General features: G+C 47.5%; 1 protein-coding gene across 5 annotated transcripts in view; it reads left to right on the top strand.

Moving 5' to 3' along the window:
* Positions 1 to 22704, top strand: part of Mxd (MAX dimerization protein) — a 204904-nt gene that overhangs the window by 139936 nt on the left and 42264 nt on the right. The gene's annotated exons all lie outside the window — the stretch shown is intronic.

Below are 22704 nucleotides of genomic sequence, written 5' to 3'. Positions count from 1 at the left end.
TAGTAACGAGGGAAGGAACGAGGGAACGAACGAAAGTTCAGTGGGAACGAGCCACACCCGTGGGTATAAACCTCGAATTACCTTCGAGCCTTGCTGTAGATACACTTAGCTACGTGAGTTCCCGCCACGAAATTATTTTATAACTCTCGACCAACTTTCCGCGCTTCGCTTCTACTTCACTGCTCCTTCTACCCCTGCCCACCCTAGTTCTACCCTTCGAGTCCTTTTGTTCTTTCCTATAACGGTATTTAGGTCAGCGCTTCTCTTTTTCGTTTGAAATTTTCATCGAGGATTTTCCGTCGATTTTATTCCCGACTCATCATTCCCGAGGGTTAGATTGAAATTAAGGGAGGTATTTTTCTACGATGAATAATGGATAGCGGTCAATTTTCTTTCGCCACATAACGAGGATGAAATTGGTAGTGCAAGAGAGATTATTATTCTTGGCTTCTGTGTTATTATATTATCAATTAATGAGTCTCATGCACAAACTATGATTTTCCACGTCACTGCGCCTCTTTCTCTGCAAACCTTGAAAAAAAATGGTCTTCATTTTATTCAGTTGTACGAATTCTGATGAAGTAATTTAATTCTCCTTGTTATCCAGGTGGACACAGTCGTCTTTCGATATCCACCGTGCTATCGGAAAATACGATAAAGCAGTGAGATAACGTTAAGATATTTTCTAGAAGTAGCATCAACGCTTTAAAGTCACTAAAAAAGTTTCAAAATTAGTAAAATGGACGGGCAAATTGCAAGAAAAATGTTTTTCGGTTTTTTCTTTTGCTATTTTCGATTTTAAAAGTAGGTTAGACTCAATAAAAATACTTGGTTGTAATTCCTGCCAGAGTCATAAGTGTGCAGAATAAGCAGTAAAATTTATAAAGCATAGATTTTGAGATTTTACTTGCAGGATGTGAAAAAATGTCGTTTCGAAAAAAACGCGTTTAAAATTTTCAACTATAGAGGCCCAAACCTACAAAATGCCTATGTAGAAGCTAAAACAATTGGAATTTTTCCATGAAAATTTAACAATATATTCTCGAGGATATGTACTTTCAAAAAATGTTTAAAAAAATCGATTTTTTCAAACCGTCTAATCAGAATGATCCCTTAAAATCCTTCAAACCTGCCACTGCCAAAGACGATGATAAAGCACAACGTTACACGAGGACCGAAAGAAGCCAAGTAAACGGAATTCACGCTAAACGTCGCGCAGCGTTCTCAAAGTTCTCGCCTACAACCATCATCTCGCAGTTTCCTCGAGGGGTGGCGCGGGGCATCGCCGAAAGTTTCGCGTAAACGGGCCTTTAATGGCCGTGCCGTTTCATTTCGCAATATGCAAAAGTTCGCAACCCCCTCGCCCCGCTTCCCTCGTTTTCCCTCTTGCTCTCCGGGCTCGGTGTCGTTAGCCCGAAACACGCGGCACGTGCAGCCGAAGCCTCCTCCGCTACGTGTCTGCCTAATCCCTTTAGGGCAAAATTTGAGGGTTAATCGCGTTAGGGTGATACATCGCTGCTTGTTTTCGGCGGCGACGAAGCCTCTGAAAGGATTGAAGCCCGGCAAAAATGAGCGAACGATGTGAGGTGAAACACGCCTCGTCCGTCAGCCAAAGTTTTTCCCATTCGAGCCACCTAAGCCTGCCCCGCCAAGCTGTTCCTCGCAATTAGGGGTTGAATTGTTTTGCGCCTTCGACGGATTCGCCCTTCCACTGTAAATTAGACGGAGGCCGTGACTCTACTGTCTCTTTTTAGCGAATCTTCGATTAGTAGATCACGGATCGTAGCCAGAGCTAGTTCTCGTATTCTAAAGTCTTCTGATATCTAGTCACTAAACTCCAATTCACGCAGCTCAGAATGTTAATTCCAAGTGATTCCATGGCAAATAGTAACTCAAAGCCCGCGAAGATAAAACTCATGTTCGTAGCGATAATATCTAATATTCGGGGAGCTGATCCAGTCCTGCGCATAATTAAAGGGACAATATCTGTCCCTCAGTCGTTACCATTTGCAAACATATTGCAAAATGGATCCCGCACCGTTGCGTAACAGCCCCCACCTCCCCCCGTAAGATAGATACTGCGCAGCTATCGACATCCCTCGCGAGGACATCATTTCCATCAGCGAAGACCAACGCGAGGGGAAGACTGGGGGATAGACAGAGAAGGCAGGATTGGCAAGGGACCCGCTCACAATCTGGTCTGAATGAGATCGAATGGAAGTGCTCGTGGGTCATAATTAAGAGCGAGCCATTGACGTAATGCCGCGCGTCACGTTGCCTCATTGTTGCTACCAACTCGCAATTAGCCGTGCGAACAGCCAATTTGCTCGCGGCATAATAATCTTCGGCTAGGAGCAGCAGAGGGGGCTGTTGAATTTTCGAGGCGACATCATTGTTCGACGAGAGCGTTCGATCGATCGACTCGAAACCGCGTAACTCGCAACAGGAAGCGGAAAGCAGCTGCCTCCCCCGCGATCCTCCTCTGCGAGTCCTCCTCGTCGAGGACCTCCGCATTACTTTCCCTTTCCGGTCGCGCATCCCAGAAACCGTAAACGCGCCCCTCCCCGCCGTCCACCCCGAGGGAATTGCTACGTAATCGAGCCGATATCCTATCTGGATCGAATGTGCCCGCCCTTCCCGGACGGTTTAATCGACTGCCATCGATTGTTTCTGCTCGAACCGGCTGGTACTCCTCGCTTTGCAGGCGGAAGGACCGTGAAGATGAAGTTAGGCTTCGGGTTCAACTGGGGCTTTGTGTTTGTTGGTTTGATTGATGCTTCGTTGTAGATACGTTCATCTAGATTGCAGTGGAAAATTGGAGGTTCGGTAAGAAAGAACGAGCGTGGCTTGTGTAGCGAGTTGAAGTGGACGATTGATGGGGTTATAAAGTGGCGGGTGGTAGGCACAAGTAGGTTGATGAAGTACGCAACGGGTGGAACGTATTCGATATACAACATTCCAGCAGAGATTCGCGCTGCGATTTAAAGTGAATTGAGAAACTCAAAGGGTCAACGTTCCGGACAATCTACAATTTCACGTGAATGCTATTTTTCTGTATCAATAAACTACGCTCACTTTGAAGCCATCGCGTTCTACATCCTTTAACAACTCTATTTACCATCCAGCCAATTCAAATGCCTCTATCAACGAAACTAAAAAGCACGGAATAATCCATTGATCTGCGGATAATCCCGGGGATTAAAAACACGGAACGTATCGTGACAACGGCAGATTAAAGCGCGTAAAAAGTACAGACAAAGTATGTAATATTGCCTGTTTGCGTGGACTGTGCACGGCCGTGTAAACGTGCATAGTTGTAATTATTGGCCGGGGACCGTGCTCGATTGTTTCCCTAGCGCTTCCATTGAGCGAGTGCAAACAGGAGGCGATCTGGAAGGATCGAGGCGATCTGGAAGGATCGAGGCGTCGTTGGCCGCGTCTTTCGCACGCGCCATTGCATCCGTGTGGTCGAACAATGGGGAAAGTCTCTCGAAGAAGCAACGACGGATAAGAAAAGGTGTGCCAGGGGGCCGGAGGGGGTGGGGCGCACACTCGTTATCGATGTACCGCGTAACGCGCTCCCGGGGCGAGCCGATCGCGTTTGCAAGCGGGACACTTGAACCGAATCCGTGGCTGGATCGGATCCAGTGTAAACTCCGCCGCGGCGCCTCTCGATCCAGATTGAATGTCAATTCGATCAGCACGCAATTCTGTCGAGGGCTCGGCGACGCTCGTCGAATTTCGCGCCACCCCCGTTAACGGATGGGGAAAACGCGCGTCCGAGGCGGCAAGAGAATCGCTCTTACACCTGAGACTACTTTTCACCTCGCTTGGGATTATTCTTAAATTTCCTTCTCAACAGGCTTGAATTAAGTGGCTGAATTTTGTAAGATTTTTTTGGGGAAAATGGAACTGGTTTGTGGGAATGATCGATTCAGTGTTACTGGAGCTCTTTTGTTTGTTGTTAATAATTACAGAGAAAATTATAAGTAAGGTGGAAACATGTGGGTTTGCAGCACTAAAAATTCTACGGTTAAATTCTTCGACGTTGCCTTTTTAACGCTGATACTTGAAACAGTAGCACAGAGGTTCGCGACTCCCCTGCTTTTTTACTTAGTTTAATCGCTACTCCGCTGTTCCCATTACACGTCCGCAGGAGGAAAAGACGGCGCATTATACGCGTCGTTGCAATCGCGCAGCCGATTTTTCCAGCATTTTCCCCTTAGGATCTCCACAAATGTAGAGAAAGGGGGGAGAAATTCACGCTGTTTTTCCCGTCGACCACTTTTCCCCTCCCGTCTATTCTATTCACTTCGATTCGCGTGCCATTCAGCGGACATTCCACCGACCGGGTTTATTCATTTCCTCGATTCTGCATACTATTCAACTAACCCTTTGCCCCGTCTGTGCCGCGGCGCTATTCAACCGACCGCACTTTCACCTACGTGTATGATGATGCGCAAAGGCAGACAGCCGAACAGCGATCGCTCGATGGAATCAAATCTCGCGGACAAAACGTGTCTTATGCTGCAAGGGAAAAGGAAGAAGTATACATTACACTCTTCCTAAGATTCAAAAGGCATCAGAAACCATTGTGGGTAGAGACCATTGCATACATATGTTTTTTACTTATTCTTTAGCTTTAAAGACCGACACTGCCTATACACCAGGACTTTAAAATTATCGCGTTTAAAAAGAGTACTAAGAATTTCGAGACCCAAGTTTGCTACTGTATTTTTCCGGTGACGTATCTTCTTTGTAGTGGGAGGGTTGCAAGCTTCTGTCAACCGTTCACTTTCTAAAGAAGCATCAAAACCTATGCTCCACGAATCGGCACAGAAGTACTACTCCTGAGAAATGAAACCTGATTGCCAGCGTAACTGGGGATTTCTATGTCAGTTCGGGCTTGGAAGGTGAAAGGGATGAATCAACCCTTACAACCTCCTGACAGGGACTGAGGATTGTTCTTCTCAGCTCCCTATATCTCGACACCATCAGTGCAATTTATATCATGATGGAGTCTTCGTAAGACACAATTACTCCCAGTCGAACCCCTTGCAGGGTCTTAGCGCTGGTGAGCTAGCTCGGATGCCCCGGGATCGCTAATCCCGTCTTGGGGACAAGCCCCGGGGGAGGGACAAGTACAGGGTGATCAAAAACCAGGTCGAAGAATTTAGGAGCATACTCTGGATTTATATTAACACTTTAAGTAGCTCAAGGTTTTCCGAGATGCCTCTTTAAGTTTTGCAGAAAGCGTAGAAAGCGAACCTCCCCTCCTTGGTTTGTTTTCAAAGTACTTTTAATACTTTGCAAAAAATATCGACGCGAAAACACGCCCGCTAAGTGTTAACGAAACATTTCTTGACTATCTTTTAAGGTGCCATTTACTGCTAAATTCTTGGACCTCCTGCTTTTGATTGCCATGCACTTTTTGATGGCGCAAAGGGGTTGGGGTGGACGCAAGAAGGTACCGTAACACTTGCTCGGGTTCACAGAGAATGCTACTTCACACAGCGGAGTTAACTTTTAAGGCCGGACGGTGATTTATCGCGCGCGCGCCCTCGTTCCGAAGGCATTCCATTCTGCAAGGTGAATGCAACGCGCTGATCGATTATCGTGCACGTTGCTCCCGTTGTCACGCGGTGCTTCATTCGGTCAACAATGCTCCCTACACGTACTTTGCCTGTTATTGATCACCCATTTGTCACGACCCGTTGTTTTTCGCCCGTTTTTAGCACCGCTTTTTTGTCATCCGCCGGCAGGGGTGTCACTTTGACGCAAGCCCCGGGAATTTCTGCCCCATCCCTCGCGAGAATACCGGGCCGCTGTTTACACGCGATCCGGAACTTTTCGCCACATCTGCGAATGCTGGCAGCCACGGGGCAAGGTAATTGAATCCGCCGAGTTGGAGAATTCGGACGAGTTCGAAGATTAGAAGAGCCAGCAACTTGGGGCTCGCAACTATGTATTTTGGGCATGATAGTTCTGTTCGCGATTTCGAGGTACTTGGGCAGTTTCGCGAGTTCAAGGTTGATAGTTGCGCTGTTCCTGATCTCTGAAATGTGTGCTGCTGAGCGGGAACTTCTGATGCCCTCGTTTAAGATGTCCTAAAGCGGGCTGCAACTGGTGCTGGAGATGGGAGAATGCTAATGAGGAGGGTAAAAGAGCAAGCGAAGTGTAAATAGTTTAAATCATTCGGTGCCCAAGTGGTGAAGGTTGAAAGGTGTCTCTTCAGGCTCGAATAGTTGAAACAATTGAACAGCCCTTGTAGAAAAGACTGTGAGTGCCAAAATTAGGAAAACAAATTTTTCATAAAAAAATGTTCTACGTGCCCATGCTAATACTAAAGTATAAAATTTTAATTCAATTTTAGGAGCCAATTAAGCGATAGGTAAACAGGGTTGGCACTTACAGTGCTTGTAAATTTAAATGAATGGCAAATGCAGTTTTCTCCACAACTAAGATGTGGCACAGGGTTTACAAATACAATTATTTTTCTCACGAATTTGGACTATATCAAATCTAATCTAAAACAAATCAAATTTGGTAAATAATTTGAAGTCAAGGAAGTTTGTTCTCTCTCCTGAAAAAAATTGATTTTTAGCACTTAGTACAGTGTTTTCTACAAGGACTCTTCGATTTACTGTCCAAATCTTAAAGTACCTTCCCTTCCACATTTATATTTACGATCAGACACTGAAGAGCTTCGCTCAGAAGAATGTATACCCGGTGAAATATTTCACGTTTTCCTAAGCTTTCATCGGACTTATCAACGAAATGTTCAAATATTCTTATAAGCGAGAGGGAGGAGCCATTCGAGGCGCGTTTTCTCTCGTCGATTCTCAGTTGGCCTGTCTCTCATCGGATCGTCCAGGTCGATTCTCACTAGGTGGATCATGATCGAGTCTGGCGATTGAGGGATCAGATGGGCCAGAGGCTGGCGGAGGGTGGGAGGTGGGGTTAATCAGTGCAATCATGAGATTAGCGAGGAAGGGGAGAGCAAAGGCAGGCACGTAGCGTTTCGCAGGAATGGGGGAGCACTTGGCGAAGAGGGACGAGGAGGAGTTCGTATATCGATTCGGTATCCCCGGACCTCAAGAGGCTCGCTTTGATGTATAATCACTTTGGTCTCGCGTATCGTATTGTTGGAAAAATTCGAAACGCTTGCAAAAAAAATGTCAATTACACGCGGCAAGGTGTTCTTGGACCTCAGGCTCCTTACTTAAGATCAGTAGTATTAATCAAATACCACTGCCGACATCGTCCAGCAAAACTACCAATCTTCCTCCTCCTAATGACCCTTTTAACGACAACGCAATAACATCTCAAGTACCCCAAATAAGGAAACAGTGACACCAAAATGTGTCGATAAAAGAATTCGAGTCAGCTCTAAATAAGCACACGATCGAACGAAAAGAAAGAGCTACAAAAACTTACCAGCGTGATGGACAAGATCGGGCACCGAAGATTCCTATCACCGTTTCGATACTGCCGAAAAGTCCCCCCCGATCGTTTCGATATCGGCCAGAATAGGCGACAATATCGACCTCTCGTGCACGAGATACAGACACGTGATTAGACTTCAATTTCCATCGAGGTCGTAATCGCGTGGCCATAATGATAGCCCTTCGCGTGGTGGAAAATCGAGGCCCCCATAACCAGCATACCCTACCCGGGGTCCTTCGTGTCGGGCTGCTTATTTCGGCGCGATTTCCTCCGAAGACCTTAATGCCTCGAAGCTGCTGGCCGAAGCGATTAGGCGAATTACTAAACACGATAAGGACCGTCCAGATAAGGTTTCTGTCCCGGGGCGTTACTAATAGTTCCTGTCGTCTGCTTGACGTTGCTGAAGGCCCAGCCGTGTTCACGGCGGCGACGATGCTCGCCAGACGTCTCACTTTTATTCCATAACATTAGACCCAGGAAGATTGCATAATGCCCCATCCCTACAGTTCGTGCATAAGACGGAGGAACTATAAAACGAAGATCGAGATCAAAAGACTCCTGAAAGGAGTATCATGAACGTCGAGATTGGATCAGAGATCAGATTCAAAGATCCTCTCTTCTTCTCAGAGAACTGCACAGTTTGTCTCTTCAGCCAGATCCAGGGAACCCTGTGCACTTCGTTATGCAAATACAACTACTGCTCGGAAAGATAGATTGTTGATTTCTGGGGATGCAGGAAGTGGACATTTTTGGGAGCTGTTGTAGAGTACCTTTTAAATTGACACGAAATAGGTTCGAAATTAATGTGTTCTAATCAATTTTCTGTGGTTATCGTTTAATGGAGCGCGCGGGACTGTGTAGTAGTTCATGAAACATTTTTGCTCTCGAATTGCGTTTATAGTGATTCGTAGTGGTTTAAGCTGAAATGGGTCGTTTCAACCCTTGCTTGGTTTTTCATCGGAGACCACCGTTAAATTCCACGATACTGGCTGCCTCGGCTTTAAAATTACATTCCCTTATCTACCCCGACATACTTGGGAACGCTGCAACTTTTATCCTTCATTACGTGACTCCGAAAGGATGCATGAAAAATTCACGGGGCCCTCGGTGCACGACTGCCGCTGGAACGTCTGCGGTAGACCGGGACAGCCATAGGCCGGAATTAATTCTCTCTGTCGCGTTTACCTCTCTTCTATGCTGTGCACACCCAAGGAACCAGGCTCCCACCAGCGCCAGACCGCCTTTTAACACGTCCTCGACCGTGGAATCGCGTTTTCTACGTTACTAAAGGAACTCCGGATTGCTCAACTTACTGTGGAAGGATCAAATACATGGTCAGATTGGGGAGTGAATTCTGTGATGAACTGTTTCGAAAGTGTTTCGATTTTCGCAGTGCTCCAACGTCGACTTGTCTCAGTGATGATAATTAGACAATCTTCTCCTGATTGAGATTCATTGGAAAATATTCTAGCAGTATTATAATCTCCAACTATGTTGCACTGTTGTTAGATTATGAATCTTGATGAAGTCTACCTTTTCTCGTGTAAGAAATTAGGTCTCAGACGTGCTAGATTAACTTTCCAAGTCATTTTCCTACTTAACAGTAAGCCAAAACTATGTGCATTTCGTAAAGCACGCCTACTATCGTGTCAACAATCTCAGTATCCCAAAAGAGCAGGCATCTTACTAAAACAAATATCCCTTCTCAAACTCCCATCATCCCTTTCACTCCGCATCTACAGCTCGAAAACATCCCCCGTATTCCCATGTACGTCGAAAACTTAAAGTAACCAGCCCGCAAGTTCCTCGAGCGAATAATCAGTTACACGGTGTGTGGACTCGTTAATATTCACCCCGAAATCAGTGCCACAGTTATCAAGCTGACGTGCGTCAGTAGAAAGCCAAGCCCCCTTAGGATTCCGCCAGCGACGAGCATCGGAGACAATAGGATAGCAGCGGGTCGGAAGGCCACTAAACTCCGCGCGGAACAAATCCTTATAATATTCGGAGCGATGGTCGTCTTCCCCTTCGCAAGGAGGCGCCATCGATTTCCCCAAACCGCGGTTAATTCATCCCCGTCGACAGGGCGCATCTCTCTTGTTGCGGCCACGTACACAGCCGGGAAGCGTTCGGTGGCCCCCGTGTATCGATTACGGCATATCCGATTCCTCTCGTTCTTTTTGCCTCGTCCTCGCCGTCGTCGTGGTTGTCTGTACGGCTTTGTTCCGAGGTAAAACACTAACGTCGACGTAAATGCGACGCAGCGTTGAGTTTCATCGTATCAGAGCGTCGTTACGTGGCTGGGCTCGGCTTTCACCATCTCGAACCTATTGTCAAGTTTCGGAGAAGAAAGGATCCGCTGGTGGCGCAGGATAATTAGCTCAGGTATAAATGTCACGAGCCTCGCGCTCTGCACAACCTGCTACCCACCCTCTAGCCACCCGTCTCTGGATGATCTTTCGGCTTTCGTAGCTTTGTACCTGCAGCTGTCCCACGACGGGGGAGAAACTAACGCGTTTCGCTCTTCCCAGCCTGGCTTTTCATTCCTACTTGCGCTGCTTTACTCTTGCGGTGGAATTTTTCTCTCCCTTGACAGGTCACCGTCGCGTTCTCTTCAGTGCAATCGAACTTGAACCGTGGAATACAAGGAACAGTATTATACAACCCCTAGCTACCAATAGTTGCTTATTTCTGTTTTAAATGTCATTGAAATTTAAGCGGTGTAATCAGTTTATTCAGAGGAAATAAATAACCCCGTGAATGTTGAATGCTTTCCCAGCGAGTCGTGAAATGCCACCGCGCGATGTACAGGAAGCATCGATTGCAGCGGCATTTCTATCTCGGAAAAGCGAGATACCTCGGTAGTCGGAAGTATTCGTTTAACAGTCGACAGTACAGCCGCCGCCTGCGCGTTTCGCTCCCTCGGCTCTCCGCTTCAACGTTTACCCCTTCGGCTTGTATAACAGTTTCGTCGCTCCCGCATTCGACGGGGTCCCACATTCCGCGGCGTGTAACGCGCTGCCCCGGCGGTGGCGGCAACAGCAACGGCAACAACAACAACCGCGACGACGGGGATGAGAATGCGTCGCGTCGTAGTTCTCGTCAGCGTCGACGACGTCGCGTAATGGTCACGGCTGTCAGCCCGGGCGTCGTTTCCACGGTGGAAACGACGCCGCGTCGCCGTTACTCTCGCGTGTCACTACCATCGAGGCGGGTTTTCACCGCGAAGGTTACAAAACGGCCCGGAGAGACGGCTTTATCGGGGGAGAGGGTGAATGCAGAGGAGGGCGGCAGACGGGGAGAGAGAATTGAAAGGGAAGAATCGGCCAGCGGCGGATAGGTGGAAGGTGACGAGGAGAAGAGTGATTGAGAGAATGATGATAAGAGATAATTGAAACGAGAAGGGAAGCGAGATTTTGAAAGATCCACTGGGTTAGAAGGGGAGGTACAAAGTGGCGGGGTGAAAGTCAGTTGTAGCTGGGAACGGTGAAGAACACTCGGAGATAGCGAGAAGAATTGGAACGTATGGAGAATTATTGGGGAGTACTGGGGAATACTGAAAAATACTGAGGAACATTGACAAGTATTGAGAAATATCGATGCAGAGAAACGCTGTAAATTACCGCAAGAACAGGAGGGAAACGTTAAAGGTAAAAGGCCGTAGTTCCTTCGGAAACAAATCTCTTACCTAGAAGCAACGAATAGACCAGTGTCTGCCGCCCAAAAATCAATGACCCGGCGAAGAAAGAGCCAAAGGAGTGCCCAAAAAGGGAGCACGGGGCGCGGAAGAATAAAATCAAATAACGCTCAGAGACATTCGGCGACCGAAACAGGAAAACAAAGCGACAGGGAGGCTGGATGCGGAATGGAGGAGCCATATCACGTTGGACGTGCGCGAGGGGAAAATCCACGGCGAAAACGGAACGGGCGGGGGTCGAAAACATCGGGGAACGTTTCGCGAAACCACTATTAAAACAGAGCGAGAGGGCGGGACACGGTGGACAGAGAGGATGAAACGGCTTTATTAAAAAGTACGGGGAAAAATATACGTACATATATACTAGCCAGCGGATAGATGTAGTTCCGTCAGAGTCAGAGCGAGAGGGCCAGCGAGAAAGGAGGATCGGGTTGGGCCGAAAACAGTAGGAAACATTTCGCGAAACCACCCTCCGCCACCTTTCCCAGCCTGCTCTCTACAACCACCCACCCATCCCTCAGCCCTCCCACCGCCCCTCCGCCTCCTCCCCACACCGTTCCATGCCATTGGCTGCGTGCAAAGTGATTAAAAACATGGGAACGGGCAACTCTCGCACCCACACCATCCACGGGGGCTTCCTCTTCCATGCCTCTGCTCTATCGGCCTTCCTGTGCTCCAACCCCTGTTTTCGGTCCGGCCGGGATGGCCACCGCAAATGCCCGAGGGATTTGCTGCTCTCGGAGTATTTTATCCCTTCGGAGACAGAAATGGGGTGGGTGGAGGTGGGGTGGTAGGCGGAGGGACAGATAGACCCGTGGCTTGGATATTTGAGTTCTCCATGGCGAGGCTCCTCTCGCAAGGATTTTTCTCTCGTCCAGCCACGAATTCCCCCGGAAACGATCTTCCTTCCGCTGATCCCACTATATTCTCCTCGATTTAATGTTTTAATACGTCGCTCCTGCGCGCCTTGATTCGAGCCTGTTTACCGGGGCAGGCTCGTCAATTTCTTTCTGTATTCGGTTATAATCCACCGAACGAGCAGAATTCGCCGATGGAACAGCGCGCTTTCTGTTTGCGAATATGTGGCTTCGAGTGCTCTGCTCTCCTGGCGCTGAATTTTTAGGGGCTTGCGGGAGATTTAGCCTTTCGGTCTTTCATTTTTGGGTTTTTAGTTCCGGGGCTTCGATACGAATGGGTACTTCGTTCAAAGATACCGTTGAGCGTTATTTTGTTACTGGGAATGACTGATAGTGAACTGTGGTAACAAACGTAGGTATGTCAAACGACACTGATATCGATACGTAACTTTTTTGCCATTTTTCGACTTCAGTTTGTACCAATGAAAATATTGAATAATATTCACAGTTGGTTCGAAAAATCTACCACGAAGTAAAATAAATACGTATATAGGATCCCATCTTCATATAATAAATTATTACACACGGTGCGTACTAAGTAGACGCAAAATTTGAGTAAAATCTGGTGCAATCCCCTCTGAAGTTCTGAAGCCCGATGATTCTCAGCGTACTAACCAGCGATTACCAGCGCCAATCTATATCTAAACATTTCCCTGCACGAAGAAACCTTCACTTCGTCTTCCGTCTGTCCCGCCCTATCTTTTTCACCGAACTTTCGAGGACGAAACGCGGTGGTGACAGACGAATAGGATAGCATCTAGATGGAAAGTTCGAACAGTGGAAGCTGGGATACTTCGGTTCCCAGGTAGGCGTCTCACGAAGGGAATCTATTCCATCTGTCGGTCGGTCTGGTGAACCGTGCCATTGATTGCCCACGGGACCTCCATCGCGATTCCACAGATGAGAATACAGTGGAAAAGTTTCTGCCTCCCCCCTTCCTGCATTGGGATGTATCGTGTAACCCGATGTGCCACAGATGACGTATAATGTGTCTTTTTAAGTGACGCGGGGGAGGTTTTCCCGCCTCACGTTTTTCATACCCGTTGACGTCTGTAACGCAAACTTGGCAACTACCTTTGGAAGATACTACCTTGAATCTTGCTATATGCTTCATAATTCGAGGTATGTAAATGCTTCGAATTCTAATTTTAGGCTTAGGAATTTAGGATAGGGGACGTCAACGTTTTTAATTTTGAACTTCCAATAATTTGACTCCCACTACTCGCTAGATCTGTTTCATTATCGGATTTATTAAGGGACCTAAGTTTAGCTTCCCTTTCACGAGAATCGATATCGAAGTGGAAAGCGTATTATTAAGATACAAGAAAGAGGAAGCCTTCGATACTGATATTTCTCGACAGTCAAAGGGAAATGAAAATTTACGATATCAGATGTTATTCTTTTCCGTGCATTTGGAGGTGGCCTCTCAGAAACAGCGACTGTCTGCTCGTATCGTCTTACGTAACCGAGCCCGAAAAAAGAAAGACAGGAAGAGGTCCACCCCGTGGGATTTTAAAATGCTGGAATAGTTTCTCCTTACCAGTTCCCTAACTTCAGTACCCGGCCTCTCTTACTCCTCGGAACAGCCAAGAATACGTCGTTCGGCCCACCTGTGTATCCTCTCCCTTTACTTCCGACCAGCAAACACAGACTTTGCGAGCAACGTGCCTGGCTTGATGATATGATAATCGTAACAGAGGATTTGGTTAAACTTTGTGGGTGGAGCCCGTGCGCCTGTATCTCCATTTGCATTCCTCCAGTTGTTCTACCTCCTATTGTAACATATCAACCCATTCGATATTAAATTTTCCAAAATTCCATGGCGTTCAATTTTTCCTCCCTGATCGAAGGCCACCAGTTTAATATTCGACCAAAACTCGTCGCAATGAATTCAGCATTTTTATACTGAATTCTGGTCGAAATAAATAGAGAAACAGGCAAGATTCAGAAACATGGTGATATTAAAGAAGAGAATAATAGTTTCTGTTCTCCGCGCAAGTTGAGGAAATATGGTCTTACGTTCTCGAGCTCGGGGAAAATATTTTCTAGGTGCACCGAAAATTCGTCATGCGTCTTTCCAGCGGGAGCAGGTCGACCTGGGCACGCGCTAGGACCTGCTGCCCAATAGATCACGCTCCTGGGTCTTGAATATGTTAAGCATGCACGAAGATAACCCTATCGCGAGCGCTTCCCAAGTTAAAAGAGGCAAAGAGAAGCAGTTCGTGAATTTTGGACGGAATTATTGTTCCTCGAAATAATACACGGTGCTTACAAATGATCAGTAGTTCTAGCATGTTCCACGTTTCTGGAGAAAATAAGTTGCAGCGAAAGCAGAGTGAAATAAATTCGCTAGTGAATAAAATTTTCGCTCTTATTAAGTTCTGAAATTCTACACGAAACCATTGAATTCTGCTTGCAATAATTTCCAAGATACACTCAATCCCAATTCCCTGAGCCACTGCATAAAGACACCTCCAATTGGAAACAAGGATATCGATTCCAAGTATAGAAAATCTGAATTGAAATAAGGAAAATCGACTTACAAAAACTTCTCACATGTTCGCTACTAATTTCTCAAAGTTGGTGAAACTTCGCACCCTGAGTGGCCAAGTACAAATAATCTCCCACCCTAAGGAATTGTTTCCTAATTAAATCCTAACACACCCACAGTAGCTTCACTGCATTTTGCGCAGCGCTAACTTTGTACCAACGTCAATAAATATCGCTAAATTTGATTTGCAAATTGCCCCGCTGTTATCCCATATTAAGCATCAGCGAAGAGCCCTGCCTTCATGGTCGACGAGGGTTAGCCCCTTAAGGGTTTAAGCGCAAACGAGGAATTCAGACGTGCACGAATATCTTCGTTATCGGGAATAGTTGGCCAGCGATGATGGCCCGTGAAGTAACGTGCGACGAGTAATAAGTCTCTGGCTAGATTAAAAACGATAAATGTCATTTGGCTGGGAGACGCGCGATAAAGACTCGGCCATAAAAGTCGCTCGTTTCCCAGCGGTGAACGAGGAAGTCTGAGAATGTTGAAGATCGCGACGTCCCGCGTAAGATAGTCGCGGTAACGCCATAATAGAGGCCAGGCGTTCTCTAATTTCGCGATTATGCTCGTAAAAGTTCCGTGTCGCCTTGCTTTCGACGATCGAAAGTTTCTCGCGCCTCCAACATCCCCTACGATAGCGTTTTATGCCTGCCTCAGATTAGATTGCATCGCTTAACGAAAACGTTCGGCTTCCCTGGTTCGAACTCGAATTTTTTGTAATACGTAATGAAGCTTCCATTTTGTTTAGTGGGTGTGGGAATGTTGTCTGACGTGCACTGATTCGAGATGCAGTTTCAGGTGATCGTGAAGGAACCAGTATAGATTTGATGATTTTCTGTGGGTTTTCAGTATTTTTGATTGGCCACTTGGGCGCTGGTTTTGGAAATTCGAAAGTCGTAGGCACTCAGTTGAAATCGTTGTGCAATGGAGCTCGTGGAAGAAACAAGTTTGTTCTGAATATATATATTCTTTCCAATGTAATTACGTGATTAAAGTGCAGATTCCATTAAATTGCACCTAATATGTTTCGATCTAACAACTTCAGAGTAACGAATGCGAAATCGCGGTGATTACTGTCTCAGAAGTACCCAAGTAGTCTTGCCTACAAAAAAGTGCAGCTGCCATACATACGTATAAATGTACAAGGATAAACACAGAAAGTGGAGCACATGAGAAACCATCGAATTTTGCCTGGAATCGTTTCCACGATATAACTTGTCCCAGTTCCATGCACCACTACATAAAGGCGCCTCTAATTGGAAAAATAGGATATCGAATCCAATCCGAATGCAAAGAATTTAAAGAACAAGTAAATTGGGTGGCCCGCTATTAAACTCCAATATAATCAAGAACCAGAGTATCAAAGAAGATCAGATTGCACGGTCAAACATATTTTGAGGGCGTCCAAGCGACAACCAGATTATCTGGAAATATTATTTAAAGGGGGTGCGCAAAGTAGCGAGCGGGATCGAAGGTGTTCCAGCTAATGGCAGACGAACACGTCGTTACGTACTAATAGCAATTCCATTCACCACCCTTTATACAGGACCCTACTTCGCGGCACGCTTTTCACTTCCTTCGCTCCCCGTCTCTTTTATTGGACAGTTGTTTTCATTGCAAAGCTCGCCGCGATCCATTAAACGCCGCTGCCTACGTCAACACCGAAGCCATTAGCTTTTGTTCATCGAACGGTGACCAAGTTGAAGGCGATCGATCCATCGATCGCTGGCCTTTCGCCTGGGATTAGTAGAAACGATATTTCATACAACTTCGATGGGGCGGAATAAAGAACCCTTCATCCACAGTTTACATCCGCCACGAAAGTCAGTCTCCGAAGTCGTCGACCCTTACTGAATCACTAAGCAGATTGCAGTGCGCTGTTATTTTATACTATCACACCTTTCTATCCGCGATAATAAAAATATTCAAACAAGCATGTAACGAGCACATACCAGGCACCCTGATAATGGCTCAGCAATTTCTAAATTGCTGCTCGGCGTTCGCCAGTCCACGACGTGTTCCATTAATTGCACTCTACTCCACCAAGCCCAGGCGCAAACAACGAAGCCGTGTTCCTAAGTAATGGCCCGACATTCACGGTTCAAAGCCTCGCCCCCTGCCCGCCCGTTTCAGAAATCCGTTTCGGCCTCGCGCCGAGACTCCAAGAAGAATTGAAGGTGCGTGGAAGTAAGAGAAGTCGGGGCCCCCGCGAGCCGCAGGATCCGAATGCCCCCTTTGTGGGGAGCTCTCTCTCTCTCGTCTTCGTCGACTCCCTTTCGCCCCTCAGCCGCTCTCGGTTTCTTCAATGCGTCCCGCTCGCTCACCCTCGGCCCCTCTTGTTACTCGTTTCTTTAACCTTTTCATCTGCTTCCGCGAGAGTGCATCTCTCACGCCGTCACCCCCGGTGCCCCCGACGTGTAGTTATTGCAATCCGAATAAATGACTGCCGTTGACTCTTTGTCGCCCGCGGCGAAACTTACGAGATTTACGTGCGACGGCGTCACAAAGGATTCGCGACATGGGATTCCACGATCGACGCGTCGATGTTTCTCGTTTGACGGCCGCGATTCACTGGCCGCGTAGAAGCAAGTTGCGGAAGAGGCTTGGCGCTTATTGCTTCGCGAGGTTGGCAGGTATGAGGTATCAACTACCTATCGTGGTGGGTTGATGTAATTGGTGACAGAATTTGCAACGTGCAACTTCTGCTCTGTCTGTAGAAAGTAATTCGTCATATTTAGAGGACAACGAGGTCTAGCTCGCGAGAAAGATGCATCTCTGTATTGCACTGACTCCACCTTTCACTTTGCTACCGTGTTGCAAAGTATAATAATACTCCAGTTGTTAAAATGCAGAGCTTCTTCAACGCAGAATGATGTTTACTATTGTATTGAAAACACACGATTAAGTTAACCTACTCAATAATAACTAATTACATAATAAAAGGAGCCGCCCACCCTGAAGCCGTAAAGCTGTCAGCACCCCTCGCGACTCAAGAATCAGGAACGAGTGCACTCTGTGCAGGAAAATTAATCCTCGTCCAATAGCTGGACTGCGCCGAGATATTTGTCGAGCCGTCCAGATCGATGTAATTAATCCAGGATAATTAACGATAAAGCAAGCCACGGGGCCGAGAGGGAATATCGCCGTGTATTCCCGAGCACGCACCTGGGTGCGTGATCCCGCGTGCTGGAGGTTTTAATCATCGAGAACGGGTGAGTCGTCCCTGGATGAGAGGAAAGAGGGACAGAGACAGAGAGAGAGAAAGAGAGAGAGAGAGAGAGAGAGAGAGAGAAGGAGAGAGGGGGAGGATAGAGTCCAATGGGGTTGGAAAAGACGACGAAGAGGACACACCGCCATTTTCGTAATTACGCGCGACCGACGGGCGGTGGATATTAATCGAAAACACACGGCGATAGGGGGCAGCGAGAGGGCGCGCGGCGCGAGGAGAATCGCGACTCATCGTCGTGTACACGCGTAGACAGCGCGGAACGTTCGACGCGCGTTCGATTAGCGGGGTGTGTTTCGCGAGCCTGTATAGTTGGAACAAGTGTTATTGACGGGTTAAATAATTGGCCACGATGTCGACTGGGGACCAGTTACCGATAGACCTAATTTCAGTCGACAAAAGAGTCCATCCCTGATGAATCGTGACGTGATGGGTGGGGTGCATTTAACGTTGTCAGAGGAAATGTTTCTGTTGCGTTTGATAATGTATGGCGGTACAGGCTGGTATGAATGGGCGAGGTGTTTTGATGCCGGGGGTTGCACCCCTTGATTTTGAGCAGAATAATTTTGGAGGAAAACCCGTGTGCGTTGGAATATTCTTGTTGCAAAGTGTGAGAAGTATGTAGTAAGGGAAAGAATTTATACTTCAAAAGTATTAGGACGTAATTAAAAGCTGATGGTTGGGATTAACTATTGTCTTAGTAATTGCGATCATACTTCATGTAGTGACGACATTATTATCGAAATAAAATGTGTATAGGAACTTTGAAATTACGTTATCACGAGGACTAAGTGAGTCTATGGATACTCTGTTCAATAAATATACGAAGTATCCAAATTCGAAGTCTCACCGTGTCCACAGCCTCAACTACTGACGCGAGTCTGACCACATACTGGATTCATCTACTTGCCCACGCCTATCCACTGTTAACAAGCGCAATGAAACTCCTAATTCATTACTATTCTCTTTCAACCTCGTGTTTAAATTACTATGAAGTACTACACGTACTTTAGAGGCACTGCAAGATGAAGATTTAATCGACACCTTCCCCAACGCAGCCAAGTAAACGAAAATTCCTGAAAGAATGATAAATCAGTAAGCAATAGAAATTCCTAAACACACCCTCTGCCTGTGTCGCCTAACAGCAACCCTAGGATCCTACTATCCCACCCGAGATAGGGGTTAAATCGCGGCGATTCTGTTTAACGAGCGTCGAACGACAAGAGTATCGAAGATTAAAGGGAGTGGTAGCTCGCGGTCTGGCTGTCGGCTCGCCGGTGGAAAATAAAAACGCCGCATCGTAGGCCATGCATCACCTTTTATTAAACGATAAATCGACGCAACGAAACCGCCCCCTGTTGCCCCTTTCGATAGCGAACGCCCCCGGTGGCCGTGGAGCCGGAGAAACGGAGACAAGCGGCCGTTTTCCAGAACCCGAGATATATCGTCCTCTGCTGCTTTGCTTTCGCGCGCGTTCCCTCTGTCTTCCTTTCTCCGGCGGCACGCTCGGGGAAAGGCAGAAATAGAGGCGAAGAAAGGTCGGCGTTCTGCTGCTCGACGTGTGTCGGCAACGAAGGGAGAACGAACGTCGGAAATCAGAAGGAGCGCGCCTAGCCGAATACAAATGGGAAACGGAAGAACGTCGTTATCGTCGTAATTTGTCGATCGCGTTTGTCACGGGCATCGCGCGATCACGATCGGTCATCTTTTTTCCCTTTGGCCTTACACGCTCGCGCGTTCCCAGGGAATTGAAACGAGGGACTCCTCGAGGTATCGAATGAGGCAGCGAATTGATTTCAAGCGTTGATCCGACTTTGCTGGGCGAGATGAGTCGGGGAAGAACGCGCACCCTAGTTGCGAGGGTACTAATATAATTACAGCGTCTATTGGACTTCCTATCCTGAAGTGGAAGAATTATTAACTATGTAGGTATTTAATCCTCTATTCCGGAAAAGAAACTTTAGAAAATTCTTTGCGCCAAACATTCGACGAGATCTCCTTTCGAAAAGTCCAAAGGAACCAAATGACGTCGGTACAGACGCTCCTACAAACCATCCACTTGGTAAGGCCAGAAAACGAAAAGGATTTGTCAAACCACCCCAAGGATCAATAACCCCCTACAGACCATTCAAGTGTCCTTGGTGGAAGAACTTCAAAAACACTCGATCCCAAGCGACGCGGAGTAGCCAGAAAGACCCAGGAACGATGAAGGAACGATGAAGGAACGTCTCCCAAAAGACGATAACGCGAATCGAGCAGCGACAGGGGGCGGGAGGGGGTGGATCGCTTGAATTTTCCATCGCAGCCAGACGCGGCTGATAGTATCATATCTCCTGTTCCCCGATAAGGGAAGCTCGTGGAACGCCGACAATGCATTCTACGCGTTACACGACAGCTCGACACATTCGCGTGTCTTGACGACAAGTGATGGACAAACAGCGGAGGGTGTCGGAGGGGGCGGTGTGTCTGAGGGGGTGGGTGAATAGCAAAGCAGGAATCGACATTTCGGCGCTTCGTGTTGCCGCGACTGACGCGCGTGTGTCGCGGAGGAAAAGAGAGAACAACGAGGAAAGGGTGAATAGAGGGTTGCCTAGGGGGTGGTGATGGGTTGACGGGGCGAGGGAGGGCGAAGTGGAAGGCAGATGCGGAAGAGTAAGGGAGGGGCGAAGAGGAAGAGGGCGAAGGGAATTACTATGGTCGATGTCGGACAGTACGAGACAGAGGCGGGAAGAAGAACCCCTAAAGAGACGCAAAGGCAGGCCGAAGAGAGGAGCACGGAGAGAGGGAAAAGCTCTTTGACAAGTCAAACATGCGCTAACGCCCTCGTAAGATAGTCACTTTCAACATGGCCGACGAGCGCCAGACCCTTTCTGACCCTCGCCAAAGAAGAACTGCCCCAGGGGGATGGTCGTCGGGGCAAACGAAATATTTGATTCTTTTTCCTCCTCTGTTCGGAGGCGGGCCTCGATTTTCGTTTAATTGGCTTCTTTAGGATACCCTGTGTCGCCTTTGCGCGACCATGGTCGCCTCTCTGTGGCTCGCGTGGGCATGACTACGCGCGGAAGCTCGTGGAATAGTCTCGGAATTCGTGTTCCCGGGTAATGGAGACTGGTTGGAATTGGTTCGATTAGCTCGACGTGGTTGCACGGTGTGATTGAAATTAAGTCGTCCCGATTATGTCCTGCAACCAAGGAATATGGAAATTCAAACATGCACTGCTGAAGGTAAAGTTTTCACATTACAATTCCTAGCAGCGTGCTAGTGAGCAGGGCTTGAATAGGTTTCGAAAATAACTGTTTCAAACTGTTATATAAAGGTTCTGACTGAAAGAGTTATTCGGAACCTTTATTCGGAATAACCGTTATAAAGAACCTAAATATCAGACTATATAAGTATAAGTTACGGTTCCTATATAGCTCTATAACTTTTATTTTTTAGGTTCTATACCTTTTATTTCTTAGGTTCTATATAAGTTACAAAGCGGTTATAGAACCGATTCTTGTAACGATTGTACAGAATTTTACAGTAAATGAAATCACCACATATTACAACTATAGATTACTCTGTGTAACCAAATTGTTTAAAAATTATTATAAATAAGTAAGCAAATATATATTACGTACACATTTGTACATATGTATATGTATACACTCGAAGGTATGCAAGGATCAAGCCCTGCTAGTGAGCTACTACCTATAGGGTTAATAACGAGACTCTACTGCTCTGCGAATTAACAGCGTCGAAGTAACACACGTCGCGAATTTCAGAGGCAAAGAAAGCCCAAGACGTGCATAATTCGTAGTACGGTTCGGCGCATAATCATTCGCAAACACTGCGTGACGTAAGCCAGCGAGTAATAGCGTCTAGAGTTCTAGAGCTACCCCTATTGCGACTCGACGACGCCTCGAGTTGTTTAATTGGATTTACGAAGGATTATTAAAATGCTTATCCTTCGTAGCCACTCTCTGCTCACCTGCCTCCATCCTACAAATTAGCAATAAACATTCCAACGCACTGACAGCGTACTCATACCCCAACACATCCCGCCGCCCCGAAATATCCCTAGCGATATCTTCAACCCCATCTTGACACGCGATCCTCCCACTCAACCTGTCACGTCGAAAGTCGTCGTCCCTCCACTATTCAACAAATCAGACCCCCTCCACCCGCGACTGCCTCCTCTGCAACGGGGTATCGTTCATCGTTGCCGGGATCGATCCGAGCCAAGAAGCGGTCCAATTTTCGCGCGGCAACCGCGACGCGCAACCGGCGAGCGGAAGTTCGCCGAGAGTTATTAGCGGAGCAGAAAGCGGGGCCCGGCAGGCTCGCGACGAAATGTCAAGCTCTCGAGCAATTACGCTCGATTCATTAAGCCGCGGCGGTTCATTGCTTCCAAGTTTCACCGCGAAACGGTGCGCGGCCGCTAATGACGTTCCCCCGCCGCTATCCCGCCCCCTTCGTCGCCGCTCGTCCGAAGGAAACGATCTTACCTTTCATCCCGCTTCTTCCCGACCTCTTCAAACAATGGCGATGCAATTTTTACGAGGGGACTTCCGGCCTCGCCCGCGGTGAAACGGGAAAGAGAGACGGCCGGTCGTCTGCGGGCATTGGGGAGGGACAGAGGGGGCGGCGAGCACTTTGATCGTTTAGAAAAATTGCAGTTTGCCAAACAAAACCCGCTTCTGGAGGGTGCCAGCGGAAGTGAGGGGTAGGAAGGTGGGGGCCCGGGGAGCCGCGGTGCAAGACGTGAAGTGGAAAACCGGCGAAAAGTTCGTTAATTACAGGAGTTTTCGACGGTGGACGTACCTCGTGAGGTCGATATTCTTCTTCCCGCTTCCCACATCCACCAGCACCCTTCTCTCCTCTC

Source organism: Andrena cerasifolii, chromosome 10 (assembly GCF_050908995.1).
Source record: "Andrena cerasifolii isolate SP2316 chromosome 10, iyAndCera1_principal, whole genome shotgun sequence".
In the NCBI taxonomy this organism is placed as follows: Eukaryota; Metazoa; Arthropoda; class Insecta; order Hymenoptera; family Andrenidae; genus Andrena; species Andrena cerasifolii.
This window is presented reverse-complemented; position numbering and strand designations above follow the sequence as displayed.